General features: G+C 50.7%; 1 long non-coding RNA gene, 7 other non-coding genes and 1 pseudogene across 8 annotated transcripts in view; 1 reads left to right on the top strand and 8 right to left on the bottom strand.

The window, feature by feature from the left end:
• The window catches only part of LOC128011370 (uncharacterized), a 214,116-nt gene that overhangs the window by 200,486 nt on the left and 152 nt on the right, over window positions 1–13,478 (top strand). The window lies entirely within an intron of this gene.
• LOC128012264 (U1 spliceosomal RNA) lies at window positions 4,074–4,237 on the bottom strand. Its single transcript, XR_008182788.1, has one exon. It is a non-coding gene; the product is annotated as a U1 spliceosomal RNA (small nuclear RNA).
• Window positions 4,617–4,807, bottom strand: LOC128012523 (U2 spliceosomal RNA). Its single transcript, XR_008183047.1, has one exon. It is a non-coding gene; the product is annotated as a U2 spliceosomal RNA (small nuclear RNA).
• Window positions 7,287–7,450, bottom strand: LOC128012265 (U1 spliceosomal RNA). Its single transcript, XR_008182789.1, has one exon. It is a non-coding gene; the product is annotated as a U1 spliceosomal RNA (small nuclear RNA).
• Window positions 7,830–8,020, bottom strand: LOC128012524 (U2 spliceosomal RNA). Its single transcript, XR_008183048.1, has one exon. It is a non-coding gene; the product is annotated as a U2 spliceosomal RNA (small nuclear RNA).
• On the bottom strand, window positions 9,398–9,561 carry LOC128012267 (U1 spliceosomal RNA). Its single transcript, XR_008182791.1, has one exon. It is a non-coding gene; the product is annotated as a U1 spliceosomal RNA (small nuclear RNA).
• On the bottom strand, window positions 9,941–10,131 carry LOC128012525 (U2 spliceosomal RNA). The gene has a single exon (XR_008183049.1). It is a non-coding gene; the product is annotated as a U2 spliceosomal RNA (small nuclear RNA).
• Window positions 12,611–12,774, bottom strand: LOC128012268 (U1 spliceosomal RNA). Its single transcript, XR_008182793.1, has one exon. It is a non-coding gene; the product is annotated as a U1 spliceosomal RNA (small nuclear RNA).
• Window positions 13,149–13,323, bottom strand: LOC128012659 (uncharacterized; annotated as a pseudogene).

The following is a 13,478-nucleotide window of genomic DNA, read 5'->3' on the forward strand; positions in this document are numbered from 1 at the left end:
ATGAGCAGTAGGGTTAAAAAGGTATGAGGCATTTAAAACAGAAGACAATAAAAAGACTACAAAAATATGATTAAAATCATGTTACATCTTGTAGCATTTGTCTTTCCTTTTCCCCAGATGAGCTGAGGTCAGGAGGGCAAATGCCTGTCGCTTCAGAGGCCACAGAGGGAACCTCTTGTGGCTCCTTTGGCGTTGATGCTGTTAGCTTAATGTGCAAAAAGGAAACCTCATTTGGGGACTCTAGGGGCCACATGCGCTCCAGATCTACCGAGTCGGAACTATCGAGCTTATATGCTGCCCTAGATTTTTTCTCCTCCGTTACAATCAGAGGAGACCCCGCAGGCCTTTTTTGCACCTGAGCATTAGGGAGTGAACACTGTGTCTCACTCCCGGTGGATTCTTCCACCCCATCCGAAACTGTTACCAGTGACTCTTCCTCACTTTCCTCTCCTTCCATTACCATTTCCTGTTCCGTTGCCTCCGCCCCTGTGGCCGCCCCACTTCCTCCTTCCTGCCCAATCCCTGAGGCCGGCTGGGAATTTGAAATTCCCGCCAAAACCTCAGGGACCGCCTCCTCTCTCCTTTGTTCCTTTGTTTGTTGCCCATGTGGGGCGGCCATTTTTAGCTTGTTGGCAAAACTTTTAGGGCAGTCTCTGTAGAGATGGTTTGTTTCTCCACAAAGATTGCACCGTCTGCCATTGGTACAGTCATCAAAACTGTGACCAATTTCTCTACACTTCCCACAGATTAACTCTTGGCATGCTTCAGCTAGATGACCAAACCTTGCACACTTTCTGCAGAGTTTGGGCATTCCTTGATAATGTATGTAGCCTCTGTTCTCTCCGAGCACAATCATGGAAGGCAGATGCTTCAGGCCCTGGTAGCCCCCAGCGTCTTCCCATTGTTTAATGGGAATTCGCCAGGAGCATGTCCAAATGCCATCTTCATCTAACACTTTGACAGGCTGGCCTCGAACAGTGCAAAATCTACCCAACCAAACACAAATATCATCTCCAGTCACGGTTTCATTGAACATCCTGACAATCACAGTTTTAAGTGTGTTATCAGAAAGTTTCTCAACAGTGAACATGGAGAACTGGGCTTTAACTGATTCAAACCTTTGCCAAAAGTCATTAAGTAGGGAAGCGGTTTTAAAACTAACATCAAATCCTTTGTTCAAGGGCAGAGTCATCAAACAATTCAGGTCGTCACATTTAAAAGCTAGGGTCTTTTGGATCAGCTTCCTGGAAAAGTCCATACGGGACATTCCCAGGAGCTTCCCCTCACCCTGCCTGAATAAAAAACGCACGCTGTGGTGCCTCCGCACGCCGGCACGGGCAGCCGACATGATGGAGGCACCAACAGCCTAAAAACTTAAAACAACAATAAATACAACAATAAATAACAAAATAAATAATTAAAAGACCTCACCTTAAAACTTGTTGGAGCCCGAAGCAGCAGAGTTCAATATACCTCTCAAAGTTGTGTGACTCAAGATATGAAACGATCTCGAGTCAGGAAACCTCCAAGAGGCGATCGCAGTCTCAACCGTCCGACAAGATACTTGATCTTAGCCAAAAGGCCAAGAAGCGATGCTGCTAAGACGCAGCAGGGAGGAAGCCGGACACGGCGATGCCCATCTCGGCTTTGGTAAGTTTTGGGAGACCTAAAAACGCTGGGGGATGGTGGTAGCCTCCCCTGTCTACAACGTCACCGGGCCTCGTCCCGATCGGCCTGACGGAAAGTACGGCATCGCTCGTAACTCCCAAACGGTTGGTCGCAGAGCCACGTGCCTTATGTCATCGGAATCCTTGGCTCGAGCCGAACGAGACGCAGGTCTCAGATTGGCTCGTCGCTCTGACGAAATTTTCGGGTATTTTGGATTTTGTCGAAAACCTTCTTTTGCAACCTAGCGCCAGGTATTTGGCCCAGTCCCACCCAAATCAGCACAGAAAGCTTCTCTGGAGTCTGACTGTCAATAATCATCCAAAAAAAGAGGAAATTTCCATTCACCTTGGCGAGGGGACCTCAAAACGTGCTAAGGTGGCGTGTCCGAGGTGGCTCGAATGGCTATAACTCCGGGAAGGAGTGAGATCCCTTCACCCAAATCGGCACACCTGTGCAGGGGCTCAGTCCGAGGCCAGGTGAAAAGGGGCGTGGCGACAGGCCAGTAGGTGGCGCCGTAAGCTGAAAAATAGGGAAAATGTAATGTAAAAAGACAATCAAACAAAGATGAAAACACCCGAAACACTGCGGGATCGTAGTACCCTCCCCTGTCTGCAACGTCACCGGGCCTTGTCCCGATCGGCCTGACGGTGGAACTGCAGCGACGGAAAGTACGGCATCGCTCGTAACTCCCAAACGGTTGGTCGCAGAGCCACGTGCCTTATGTCATCGGAATCCTTGGCTCGAGCCGAACGAGACGCAGGTCTCAGATTGGCTCGTCGCTCTGACGAAATTTTCGGGTATTTTGGATTTTGTCGAAAACCTTCTTTTGCAACCTAGCGCCAGGTATTTGGCCCAGTCCCACCCAAATCAGCACAGAAAGCTTCTCTGGAGTCTGACTGTCAATAATCATCCAAAAAAAGAGGAAATTTCCATTCACCTTGGCGAGGGGACCTCAAAACGTGCTAAGGTGGCGTGTCCGAGGTGGCTCGAAAAGGGGCGTGGCGACAGGCCAGTAGGTGGCGCCGTAAGCTGAAAAATAGGGAAAATGTAATGTAAAAAGACAATCAAACAAAGATGAAAACACCCGAAACACTGCGGGATCGTAGTACCCTCCCCTGTCTGCAACGTCACCGGGCCTTGTCCCGATCGGCCTGACGGTGGAACTGCAGCGACGGAAAGTACGGCATCGCTCGTAACTCCCAAACGGTTGGTCGCAGAGCCACGTGCCTTATGTCATCGGAATCCTTGGCTCGAGCCGAACGAGACGCAGGTCTCAGATTGGCTCGTCGCTCTGACGAAATTTTCGGGTATTTTGGATTTTGTCGAAAACCTTCTTTTGCAAACTAGCGCCAGGTATTTGGCCCAGTCCCACCCAAATCAGCACAGAAAGCTTCTCTGGAGTCTGACTGTCAATAATCATCCAAAAAAAGAGGAAATTTCCATTCACCTTGGCGAGGGGACCTCAAAACGTGCTAAGGTGGCGTGTCCGAGGTGGCTCGAAAAGGGGCGTGGCGACAGGCCAGTAGGTGGCGCCGTAAGCTGAAAAATAGGGAAAATGTAATGTAAAAAGACAATCAAACAAAGATGAAAACACCCGAAACACTGCGGGATCGTAGTACCCTCCCCTGTCTGCAACGTCACCGGGCCTTGTCCCGATCGGCCTGACGGTGGAACTGCAGCGACGGAAAGTACGGCATCGCTCGTAACTCCCAAACGGTTGGTCGCAGAGCCACGTGCCTTATGTCATCGGAATCCTTGGCTCGAGCCGAACGAGACGCAGGTCTCAGATTGGCTCGTCGCTCTGACGAAATTTTCGGGTATTTTGGATTTTGTCGAAAACCTTCTTTTGCAACCTAGCGCCAGGTATTTGGCCCAGTCCCACCCAAATCAGCACAGAAAGCTTCTCTGGAGTCTGACTGTCAATAATCATCCAAAAAAAGAGGAAATTTCCATTCACCTTGGCGAGGGGACCTCAAAACGTGCTAAGGTGGCGTGTCCGAGGTGGCTCGAATGGCTATAACTCCGGGAAGGAGTGAGATCCCTTCACCCAAATCGGCACACCTGTGCAGGGGCTCAGTCCGAGGCCAGGTGAAAAAGGGCGCGGCGACAGGCCACTAGGTGGCGCTGTAAGCGACAACAAAATTAATACGAATCGAAAAAAAGGACAAACAAACAACATGGAGACAGATACAGCTAGGCTGCAGTCAGTCCAATCTACTTTCAAAGTAAGGTCTGCGCTATGTTCGAACTAAACTACCCACCAGGGTCTGATTTTTCAAGAGCGTAAGTGACTTTGTTTCACAGGCGCACAACACGTATCTCGCATGTGACAGAACTCCCCATTCTGAAATGGAAATAAATAAAAAACTGTAAAAACCTCTTCTGCTTTGTTTCACCAACAATTTCAGGGGAGAGCGCGAACGCAGTCCCCCACTACCATAAATTATGCAGTCGAGATTCCCGCATTTGGGGAATTCGCAGGGGTCAGCATGGCCGGAGTGCAATGGACAAGCCTCGCCCTGGGTGAACCGCCTTCTTGATCATGGTGTCTCCCCTGCCAGGTAAGTATGAAGGCGCAGGCGGTCAGCCAGAGGTCTGATTTGCATCTCTACCATCCTCACCAACGGTTAGCCCTCCGCCCCCGCTCCAGGAAAGGAAGGACGGGTGCCTTCCGTTACTGGCCTGGAAACTGCCAAGCTCATGGGCCGGTGCTTCCCAACGCCAGTTTTAGATGACTCTCTTTAAACAAACACACCTGATTCGATGCACCACCTCGTCTAGATGCACCACCACTTCAAGACCTCAGGTGGGTGCATCGTTAGTGGAAGAGTCCAAGACCCCAGGAGGACACATCAGGAAAAAAGTTTGCAATAAACCACAGCATCTGCAATGGCAGCTCTCATTCCTTGTTCTGCTATTCGACACAATAAATGGCAATCCCCAAAAAGGGAAAGCACACCGTTCCTGGAGACACTGCAATACCAGGCCGATGCATGGAGTGGACGGAGCAAGCCCCGGCTCCAGCTCCGTGATCTAAAAATCCATTTAATATGTAGTCCCCGGATGGGGGACGTATCAGATATTAAACTGATAAGAACAGATACTACACTTGATCTTAGCCAAAAGGCCGAGAAGCGATGCTGCTAAGACGCAGCAGGGAGGAAGCCGGACACGGCGATGCCCATCTCGGCTTTGGTAAGTTTTGGGAGACCTAAAAACGCTGGGGGATGGTGGTAGCCTCCCCTGTCTACAACGTCACCGGGCCTCGTCCCGATCGGCCTGACGGAAAGTACGGCATCGCTCGTAACTCCCAAACGGTTGGTCGCAGAGCCACGTGCCTTATGTCATCGGAATCCTTGGCTCGAGCCGAACGAGACGCAGGTCTCAGATTGGCTCGTCGCTCTGACGAAATTTTCGGGTATTTTGGATTTTGTCGAAAACCTTCTTTTGCAACCTAGCGCCAGGTATTTGGCCCAGTCCCACCCAAATCAGCACAGAAAGCTTCTCTGGAGTCTGACTGTCAATAATCATCCAAAAAAAGAGGAAATTTCCATTCACCTTGGCGAGGGGACCTCAAAACGTGCTAAGGTGGCGTGTCCGAGGTGGCTCGAATGGCTATAACTCCGGGAAGGAGTGAGATCCCTTCACCCAAATCGGCACACCTGTGCAGGGGCTCAGTCCGAGGCCAGGTGAAAAGGGGCGTGGCGACAGGCCAGTAGGTGGCGCCGTAAGCTGAAAAATAGGGAAAATGTAATGTAAAAAGACAATCAAACAAAGATGAAAACACCCGAAACACTGCGGGATCGTAGTACCCTCCCCTGTCTGCAACGTCACCGGGCCTTGTCCCGATCGGCCTGACGGTGGAACTGCAGCGACGGAAAGTACGGCATCGCTCGTAACTCCCAAACGGTTGGTCGCAGAGCCACGTGCCTTATGTCATCGGAATCCTTGGCTCGAGCCGAACGAGACGCAGGTCTCAGATTGGCTCGTCGCTCTGACGAAATTTTCGGGTATTTTGGATTTTGTCGAAAACCTTCTTTTGCAACCTAGCGCCAGGTATTTGGCCCAGTCCCACCCAAATCAGCACAGAAAGCTTCTCTGGAGTCTGACTGTCAATAATCATCCAAAAAAAGAGGAAATTTCCATTCACCTTGGCGAGGGGACCTCAAAACGTGCTAAGGTGGCGTGTCCGAGGTGGCTCGAAAAGGGGCGTGGCGACAGGCCAGTAGGTGGCGCCGTAAGCTGAAAAATAGGGAAAATGTAATGTAAAAAGACAATCAAACAAAGATGAAAACACCCGAAACACTGCGGGATCGTAGTACCCTCCCCTGTCTGCAACGTCACCGGGCCTTGTCCCGATCGGCCTGACGGTGGAACTGCAGCGACGGAAAGTACGGCATCGCTCGTAACTCCCAAACGGTTGGTCGCAGAGCCACGTGCCTTATGTCATCGGAATCCTTGGCTCGAGCCGAACGAGACGCAGGTCTCATATTGGCTCGTCGCTCTGACGAAATTTTCGGGTATTTTGGATTTTGTCGAAAACCTTCTTTTGCAAACTAGCGCCAGGTATTTGGCCCAGTCCCACCCAAATCAGCACAGAAAGCTTCTCTGGAGTCTGACTGTCAATAATCATCCAAAAAAAGAGGAAATTTCCATTCACCTTGGCGAGGGGACCTCAAAACGTGCTAAGGTGGCGTGTCCGAGGTGGCTCGAAAAGGGGCGTGGCGACAGGCCAGTAGGTGGCGCCGTAAGCTGAAAAATAGGGAAAATGTAATGTAAAAAGACAATCAAACAAAGATGAAAACACCCGAAACACTGCGGGATCGTAGTACCCTCCCCTGTCTGCAACGTCACCGGGCCTTGTCCCGATCGGCCTGACGGTGGAACTGCAGCGACGGAAAGTACGGCATCGCTCGTAACTCCCAAACGGTTGGTCGCAGAGCCACGTGCCTTATGTCATCGGAATCCTTGGCTCGAGCCGAACGAGACGCAGGTCTCAGATTGGCTCGTCGCTCTGACGAAATTTTCGGGTATTTTGGATTTTGTCGAAAACCTTCTTTTGCAACCTAGCGCCAGGTATTTGGCCCAGTCCCACCCAAATCAGCACAGAAAGCTTCTCTGGAGTCTGACTGTCAATAATCATCCAAAAAAAGAGGAAATTTCCATTCACCTTGGCGAGGGGACCTCAAAACGTGCTAAGGTGGCGTGTCCGAGGTGGCTCGAATGGCTATAACTCCGGGAAGGAGTGAGATCCCTTCACCCAAATCGGCACACCTGTGCAGGGGCTCAGTCCGAGGCCAGGTGAAAAAGGGCGCGGCGACAGGCCACTAGGTGGCGCTGTAAGCGACAACAAAATTAATACGAATCGAAAAAAAGGACAAACAAACAACATGGAGACAGATACAGCTAGGCTGCAGTCAGTCCAATCTACTTTCAAAGTAAGGTCTGCGCTATGTTCGAACTAAACTACCCACCAGGGTCTGATTTTTCAAGAGCGTAAGTGACTTTGTTTCACAGGCGCACAACACGTATCTCGCATGTGACAGAACTCCCCATTCTGAAATGGAAATAAATAAAAAACTGTAAAAACCTCTTCTGCTTTGTTTCACCAACAATTTCAGGGGAGAGCGCGAACGCAGTCCCCCACTACCATAAATTATGCAGTCGAGATTCCCGCATTTGGGGAATTCGCAGGGGTCAGCATGGCCGGAGTGCAATGGACAAGCCTCGCCCTGGGTGAACCGCCTTCTTGATCATGGTGTCTCCCCTGCCAGGTAAGTATGAAGGCGCAGGCGGTCAGCCAGAGGTCTGATTTGCATCTCTACCATCCTCACCAACGGTTAGCCCTCCGCCCCCGCTCCAGGAAAGGAAGGACGGGTGCCTTCCGTTACTGGCCTGGAAACTGCCAAGCTCATGGGCCGGTGCTTCCCAACGCCAGTTTTAGATGACTCTCTTTAAACAAACACACCTGATTCGATGCACCACCTCGTCTAGATGCACCACCACTTCAAGACCTCAGGTGGGTGCATCGTTAGTGGAAGAGTCCAAGACCCCAGGAGGACACATCAGGAAAAAAGTTTGCAATAAACCACAGCATCTGCAATGGCAGCTCTCATTCCTTGTTCTGCTATTCGACACAATAAATGGCAATCCCCAAAAAGGGAAAGCACACCGTTCCTGGAGACACTGCAATACCAGGCCGATGCATGGAGTGGACGGAGCAAGCCCCGGCTCCAGCTCCGTGATCTAAAAATCCATTTAATATGTAGTCCCCGGATGGGGGACGTATCAGATATTAAACTGATAAGAACAGATACTACACTTGATCTTAGCCAAAAGGCCGAGAAGCGATGCTGCTAAGACGCAGCAGGGAGGAAGCCGGACACGGCGATGCCCATCTCGGCTTTGGTAAGTTTTGGGAGACCTAAAAACGCTGGGGGATGGTGGTAGCCTCCCCTGTCTACAACGTCACCGGGCCTCGTCCCGATCGGCCTGACGGAAAGTACGGCATCGCTCGTAACTCCCAAACGGTTGGTCGCAGAGCCACGTGCCTTATGTCATCGGAATCCTTGGCTCGAGCCGAACGAGACGCAGGTCTCAGATTGGCTCGTCGCTCTGACGAAATTTTCGGGTATTTTGGATTTTGTCGAAAACCTTCTTTTGCAACCTAGCGCCAGGTATTTGGCCCAGTCCCACCCAAATCAGCACAGAAAGCTTCTCTGGAGTCTGACTGTCAATAATCATCCAAAAAAAGAGGAAATTTCCATTCACCTTGGCGAGGGGACCTCAAAACGTGCTAAGGTGGCGTGTCCGAGGTGGCTCGAAAAGGGGCGTGGCGACAGGCCAGTAGGTGGCGCCGTAAGCTGAAAAATAGGGAAAATGTAATGTAAAAAGACAATCAAACAAAGATGAAAACACCCGAAACACTGCGGGATCGTAGTACCCTCCCCTGTCTGCAACGTCACCGGGCCTTGTCCCGATCGGCCTGACGGTGGAACTGCAGCGACGGAAAGTACGGCATCGCTCGTAACTCCCAAACGGTTGGTCGCAGAGCCACGTGCCTTATGTCATCGGAATCCTTGGCTCGAGCCGAACGAGACGCAGGTCTCAGATTGGCTCGTCGCTCTGACGAAATTTTCGGGTATTTTGGATTTTGTCGAAAACCTTCTTTTGCAACCTAGCGCCAGGTATTTGGCCCAGTCCCACCCAAATCAGCACAGAAAGCTTCTCTGGAGTCTGACTGTCAATAATCATCCAAAAAAAGAGGAAATTTCCATTCACCTTGGCGAGGGGACCTCAAAACGTGCTAAGGTGGCGTGTCCGAGGTGGCTCGAATGGCTATAACTCCGGGAAGGAGTGAGATCCCTTCACCCAAATCGGCACACCTGTGCAGGGGCTCAGTCCGAGGCCAGGTGAAAAAGGGCGCGGCGACAGGCCACTAGGTGGCGCTGTAAGCGACAACAAAATTAATACGAATCGAAAAAAAGGACAAACAAACAACATGGAGACAGATACAGCTAGGCTGCAGTCAGTCCAATCTACTTTCAAAGTAAGGTCTGCGCTATGTTCGAACTAAACTACCCACCAGGGTCTGATTTTTCAAGAGCGTAAGTGACTTTGTTTCACAGGCGCACAACACGTATCTCGCATGTGACAGAACTCCCCATTCTGAAATGGAAATAAATAAAAAACTGTAAAAACCTCTTCTGCTTTGTTTCACCAACAATTTCAGGGGAGAGCGCGAACGCAGTCCCCCACTACCATAAATTATGCAGTCGAGATTCCCGCATTTGGGGAATTCGCAGGGGTCAGCATGGCCGGAGTGCAATGGACAAGCCTCGCCCTGGGTGAACCGCCTTCTTGATCATGGTGTCTCCCCTGCCAGGTAAGTATGAAGGCGCAGGCGGTCAGCCAGAGGTCTGATTTGCATCTCTACCATCCTCACCAACGGTTAGCCCTCCGCCCCCGCTCCAGGAAAGGAAGGACGGGTGCCTTCCGTTACTGGCCTGGAAACTGCCAAGCTCATGGGCCGGTGCTTCCCAACGCCAGTTTTAGATGACTCTCTTTAAACAAACACACCTGATTCGATGCACCACCTCGTCTAGATGCACCACCACTTCAAGACCTCAGGTGGGTGCATCGTTAGTGGAAGAGTCCAAGACCCCAGGAGGACACATCAGGAAAAAAGTTTGCAATAAACCACAGCATCTGCAATGGCAGCTCTCATTCCTTGTTCTGCTATTCGACACAATAAATGGCAATCCCCAAAAAGGGAAAGCACACCGTTCCTGGAGACACTGCAATACCAGGCCGATGCATGGAGTGGACGGAGCAAGCCCCGGCTCCAGCTCCGTGATCTAAAAATCCATTTAATATGTAGTCCCCGGATGGGGGACGTATCAGATATTAAACTGATAAGAACAGATACTACACTTGATCTTAGCCAAAAGGCCGAGAAGCGATGCTGCTAAGACGCAGCAGGGAGGAAGCCGGACACGGCGATGCCCATCTCGGCTTTGGTAAGTTTTGGGAGACCTAAAAACGCTGGGGGATGGTGGTAGCCTCCCCTGTCTACAACGTCACCGGGCCTCGTCCCGATCGGCCTGACGGAAAGTACGGCATCGCTCGTAACTCCCAAACGGTTGGTCGCAGAGCCACGTGCCTTATGTCATCGGAATCCTTGGCTCGAGCCGAACGAGACGCAGGTCTCAGATTGGCTCGTCGCTCTGACGAAATTTTCGGGTATTTTGGATTTTGTCGAAAACCTTCTTTTGCAACCTAGCGCCAGGTATTTGGCCCAGTCCCACCCAAATCAGCACAGAAAGCTTCTCTGGAGTCTGACTGTCAATAATCATCCAAAAAAAGAGGAAATTTCCATTCACCTTGGCGAGGGGACCTCAAAACGTGCTAAGGTGGCGTGTCCGAGGTGGCTCGAATGGCTATAACTCCGGGAAGGAGTGAGATCCCTTCACCCAAATCGGCACACCTGTGCAGGGGCTCAGTCCGAGGCCAGGTGAAAAGGGGCGTGGCGACAGGCCAGTAGGTGGCGCCGTAAGCTGAAAAATAGGGAAAATGTAATGTAAAAAGACAATCAAACAAAGATGAAAACACCCGAAACACTGCGGGATCGTAGTACCCTCCCCTGTCTGCAACGTCACCGGGCCTTGTCCCGATCGGCCTGACGGTGGAACTGCAGCGACGGAAAGTACGGCATCGCTCGTAACTCCCAAACGGTTGGTCGCAGAGCCACGTGCCTTATGTCATCGGAATCCTTGGCTCGAGCCGAACGAGACGCAGGTCTCAGATTGGCTCGTCGCTCTGACGAAATTTTCGGGTATTTTGGATTTTGTCGAAAACCTTCTTTTGCAACCTAGCGCCAGGTATTTGGCCCAGTCCCACCCAAATCAGCACAGAAAGCTTCTCTGGAGTCTGACTGTCAATAATCATCCAAAAAAAGAGGAAATTTCCATTCACCTTGGCGAGGGGACCTCAAAACGTGCTAAGGTGGCGTGTCCGAGGTGGCTCGAAAAGGGGCGTGGCGACAGGCCAGTAGGTGGCGCCGTAAGCTGAAAAATAGGGAAAATGTAATGTAAAAAGACAATCAAACAAAGATGAAAACACCCGAAACACTGCGGGATCGTAGTACCCTCCCCTGTCTGCAACGTCACCGGGCCTTGTCCCGATCGGCCTGACGGTGGAACTGCAGCGACGGAAAGTACGGCATCGCTCGTAACTCCCAAACGGTTGGTCGCAGAGCCACGTGCCTTATGTCATCGGAATCCTTGGCTCGAGCCGAACGAGACGCAGGTCTCAGATTGGCTCGTCGCTCTGACGAAATTTTCGGGTATTTTGGATTTTGTCGAAAACCTTCTTTTGCAACCTAGCGCCAGGTATTTGGCCCAGTCCCACCCAAATCAGCACAGAAAGCTTCTCTGGAGTCTGACTGTCAATAATCATCCAAAAAAAGAGGAAATTTCCATTCACCTTGGCGAGGGGACCTCAAAACGTGCTAAGGTGGCGTGTCCGAGGTGGCTCGAAAAGGGGCGTGGCGACAGGCCAGTAGGTGGCGCCGTAAGCTGAAAAATAGGGAAAATGTAATGTAAAAAGACAATCAAACAAAGATGAAAACACCCGAAACACTGCGGGATCGTAGTACCCTCCCCTGTCTGCAACGTCACCGGGCCTTGTCCCGATCGGCCTGACGGTGGAACTGCAGCGACGGAAAGTACGGCATCGCTCGTAACTCCCAAACGGTTGGTCGCAGAGCCACGTGCCTTATGTCATCGGAATCCTTGGCTCGAGCCGAACGAGACGCAGGTCTCAGATTGGCTCGTCGCTCTGACGAAATTTTCGGGTATTTTGGATTTTGTCGAAAACCTTCTTTTGCAACCTAGCGCCAGGTATTTGGCCCAGTCCCACCCAAATCAGCACAGAAAGCTTCTCTGGAGTCTGACTGTCAATAATCATCCAAAAAAAGAGGAAATTTCCATTCACCTTGGCGAGGGGACCTCAAAACGTGCTAAGGTGGCGTGTCCGAGGTGGCTCGAATGGCTATAACTCCGGGAAGGAGTGAGATCCCTTCACCCAAATCGGCACACCTGTGCAGGGGCTCAGTCCGAGGCCAGGTGAAAAAGGGCGCGGCGACAGGCCACTAGGTGGCGCTGTAAGCGACAACAAAATTAATACGAATCGAAAAAAAGGACAAACAAACAACATGGAGACAGATACAGCTAGGCTGCAGTCAGTCCAATCTACTTTCAAAGTAAGGTCTGCGCTATGTTCGAACTAAACTACCCACCAGGGTCTGATTTTTCAAGAGCGTAAGTGACTTTGTTTCACAGGCGCACAACACGTATCTCGCATGTGACAGAACTCCCCATTCTGAAATGGAAATAAATAAAAAACTGTAAAAACCTCTTCTGCTTTGTTTCACCAACAATTTCAGGGGAGAGCGCGAACGCAGTCCCCCACTACCATAAATTATGCAGTCGAGATTCCCGCATTTGGGGAATTCGCAGGGGTCAGCATGGCCGGAGTGCAATGGACAAGCCTCGCCCTGGGTGAACCGCCTTCTTGATCATGGTGTCTCCCCTGCCAGGTAAGTATGAAGGCCCAGGCGGTCAGCCAGAGGTCTGATTTGCATCTCTACCATCCTCACCAACGGTTAGCCCTCCGCCCCCGCTCCAGGAAAGGAAGGACGGGTGCCTTCCGTTACTGGCCTGGAAACTGCCAAGCTCATGGGCCGGTGCTTCCCAACGCCAGTTTTAGATGACTCTCTTTAAACAAACACACCTGATTCGATGCACCACCTCGTCTGTGAAAGACTTCAAGACCTCAGGTGGGTGCATCGTTAGTGGAAGAGTCCAAGACCCCAGGAGGACACATCAGGAAAAAAGTTTGCAATAAACCACAGCATCTGCAATGGCAGCTCTCATTCCTTGTTCTGCTATTCGACACAATAAATGGCAATCCCCAAAAAGGGAAAGCACACCGTTCCTGGAGACACTGCAATACCAGGCCGATGCATGGAGTGGACGGAGCAAGCCCCGGCTCCAGCTCCGTGATCTAAAAATCCATTTAATATGTAGTCCCCGGATGGGGGACGTATCAGATATTAAACTGATAAGAACAGATTTTTTCTTTCGAAAAAGTTTTATTGTCACCATTTACATTTTTTCCATTTGCATTTTTTCTTTTTCACACAACATTTTCTTTTTAATCACACATTAAAACAAGCAATATAATATATAATAAATACACATGGTAAAATGAAAGAAAACAATCATTTTTAAAAAGCATTTGATTAAAAC

Source organism: Carassius gibelio, chromosome B23, assembly GCF_023724105.1.
Source record: "Carassius gibelio isolate Cgi1373 ecotype wild population from Czech Republic chromosome B23, carGib1.2-hapl.c, whole genome shotgun sequence".
Classification (NCBI taxonomy): Eukaryota; Metazoa; Chordata; class Actinopteri; order Cypriniformes; family Cyprinidae; genus Carassius; species Carassius gibelio.